Below are 2,646 nucleotides of genomic sequence, written 5' to 3'. Positions count from 1 at the left end.
GTGCCGGCGATAACTACAGCTTTATCAGCCCTTCTAAAGAAGGGTGCCTAAAGTTGTCACCCGCTTCGCTTTTAACATGTAAACATATTTGTACTCTCATTTATAACATCATTTATAACATTTCTCGAATAGTGAAACAGCTTAGTTGGAATTTATTACCGCTGTATTGCTTTTGAAAAGTTTCGTACAATGCGACATGGGATTTGAAGGAAAAGTACACGATTGTACTTAGTATCGACGAGATAACATTTCGTCCCAAAAAATCACCAAACAAGAAGAACTATCACTTTCCGGATCACACTATTATGCAAGCGGTTAAGCCCAATATAAGCTACGCACATAGTGGTTCGAACAGTAGTAATTGTGGCCATTGCTGCGACGACTTGTGAGTTCTTGGACAATTCAATTTGGCTAGCTGCCCGGTGTTTTTAGCATGAGAAACGAAACGGGAAACAGGGTGTTGCGGATGGGATCCAGCCATAGCCCTGCTTAGAACGCTCTTTTATGACCTGTTCTTGCTATACGTAACAATGGTGATTTCTCTCTTATATCGTTCTTTTCGTTCTTTTCTGCTAAATGTGTTTGGTGTACCAAGATGTTCTATTTAGACGGCTTCAAATCCTACGCAGCGCACTTATTTGAGGCGTTTTGTTGTATTGTTTATTTTTGTAAAGAAATATAACAAATTATTGTGAGCATAAATATTTCGGAACGACGAAAGCGCATGTAACAAGTGCAATGCGTACGTCACAGCTTAGGTAAACGTTACCGTAACGCTAAAGTCATATGTTATACATTGAACGAAATGTGATGCAGGTTTACTTAAATTATCGCACGTTTTTTCTCAGTTTTTCATAATACGTCCACACTGCGTAAATTTAGTAGTGTACGTACGTACGTATGTGCATACGCAGGTATGTATGTATGCATGTATGTAGCGAATCAGAAAATAGGAAATGAGGGGCTCCGTGAAATAAGACAGAAAATAAGGGTTGGCAGTCAAGAAAACCTCGGAAAGCAAAGGGGAGGTTGTGGTGAGTCATAGAAAGGGATGAAGAATTTTTTGAGTCGAAAAGAAAGTGGTGAAAAAATGCCCGCCGGGTGGGATCCGAACCCACGACCTCCAGAATACCGGTCTGGTGCGATAACCACTACGCTACCGGCGGGGCTGTATCCCCAGCACTTTCTCGGGTATTTATGTTAAGGTATTTTTGTTTCCTGCACTTGGGGGTGGTAGCCAGCGCCACTCGGACTACTCGGGGTGAAGGGGACCTTCTTTTTAACCCCCGGGCCGTGACTCGAGTGTCTACGACATGTCGAGAGTGGTCGACCAGCGTTGAACCCTCTTAAGCTCCCTTTGGCACCAAGACTGCCAGAACAGAGGCCCTCGCTAAGCATGTAGCGAATCAGAAAATAGCAAATGAGGGGCTCCGTGAAATAAGACAGAAAATAAGGGTTGGCAGTCAAGAAAACCTCGGAAAGCAAAGGGGAGGTTGTGGTGAGTCATAGAAAGAGATGAAGAATTTTTTTAGTCGAAAAGAAAATGGTGAAAAAAAAAGTCTTGGTGCCAAAGGGAGCTTAAGAGGGTTCAACGCTGGTCGACCACTCTTGACATGTCGTAGACACTCGAGTCACGGCCCGGGGGTTAAAAAGAAGGTCTCCTTCACCCCGAGTAGTCCGAGTGGCGCTGGCTACCACCCCCAAGTGCAGGAAACAAAAATACCTTAACATAAATACCCAAGAAAGTGCTGGGGATACAGCCCCGCCCGTAGCGTAGTGGTTATCGCACCAGACCGGTATTCTGGAGGTCGTGGATTCGGATCCCACCCGGCGGGCGTTTTTTCACCACTTTCTTTTCGACTCAAAAAATTCTTCATCTCTTTCTATGACTCACCGCAACCTCCCCTTTGCTTTCCGAGGTTTTCTTGACTGCCAACCCTTATTTTCTGTCTTATTTCACGGAGCCCCTCATTTGCTATTTTCTGATTCGCTACATGCTTAGCGAGGGCCTCTGTTCTGGCAGTCTTGGTGCCAAAGGGAGCTTAAGAGGGTTCAACGCTGGTCGACCACTCTCGACATGTCGTAGACACTCGAGTCACGGCCCGGGGGTTAAAAAGAAGGTCCCCTTCACCCCGAGTAGTCCGAGTGGCGCTGGCTACCACCCCCAAGTGCAGGAAACAAAAATACCTTAACATAAATACCCGAGAAAGTGCTGGGGATACAGCCCCGCCGGTAGCGTAGTGGTTATCGCACCAGACCGGTATTCTGGAGGTCGTGGGTTCGGATCCCACCCGGCGGGCATTTTTTCACCACTTTCTTTTCGACTCAAAAAATTCTTCATCCCTTTCTATGACTCACCACAACCTCCCCTTTGCTTTCCGAGGTTTTCTTGACTGCCAACCCTTATTTTCTGTATGTATGTATGTATGTATGTATGTATGATTGAATGAATGATCAGCCTGTCAAGGGCGTTGCCCGTGGAAGTCCAACTGCTTTTTTATTGCTCTGTCCGAATAACTCATTTACGCTTAATTTCTTTATTTCATTCTTTCATAGCGCTAGCGCGGTCTTCTGCTCTTTCTATTCTCTTTTCAGGGTAGTCATTCCGTTACCACGGTGGTGCAACGGTTATCCGTTTGGGCCAAA

At 45.5% G+C, this 2,646-nt stretch overlaps 2 non-coding genes across 2 annotated transcripts; one reads left to right on the top strand and one right to left on the bottom strand.

Moving 5' to 3' along the window:
• Nucleotides 1-1,093: 1,093 nt before the first annotated feature.
• Nucleotides 1,094-1,166, bottom strand: Trnat-ggu (transfer RNA threonine (anticodon GGU)). The gene has a single exon. It is a non-coding gene; the product is annotated as a tRNA-Thr (tRNA).
• Nucleotides 1,167-2,226: 1,060 nt separating this feature from the next.
• Nucleotides 2,227-2,299, top strand: Trnat-ggu (transfer RNA threonine (anticodon GGU)). Its single transcript has one exon. It is a non-coding gene; the product is annotated as a tRNA-Thr (tRNA).
• The last annotated feature ends 347 nt before the right edge of the window (nucleotides 2,300-2,646 follow it).

Source organism: Haemaphysalis longicornis, unplaced genomic scaffold (assembly GCF_048455015.1).
Source record: "Haemaphysalis longicornis isolate Haplotype H1 unplaced genomic scaffold, Haemaphysalis longicornis Haplotype H1 scaffold_10, whole genome shotgun sequence".
In the NCBI taxonomy this organism is placed as follows: domain Eukaryota; kingdom Metazoa; phylum Arthropoda; class Arachnida; order Ixodida; family Ixodidae; genus Haemaphysalis; species Haemaphysalis longicornis.
The sequence above is the reverse complement of the archived record's forward strand: the minus strand, read 5'-3'. Positions and strand labels throughout refer to the sequence as shown.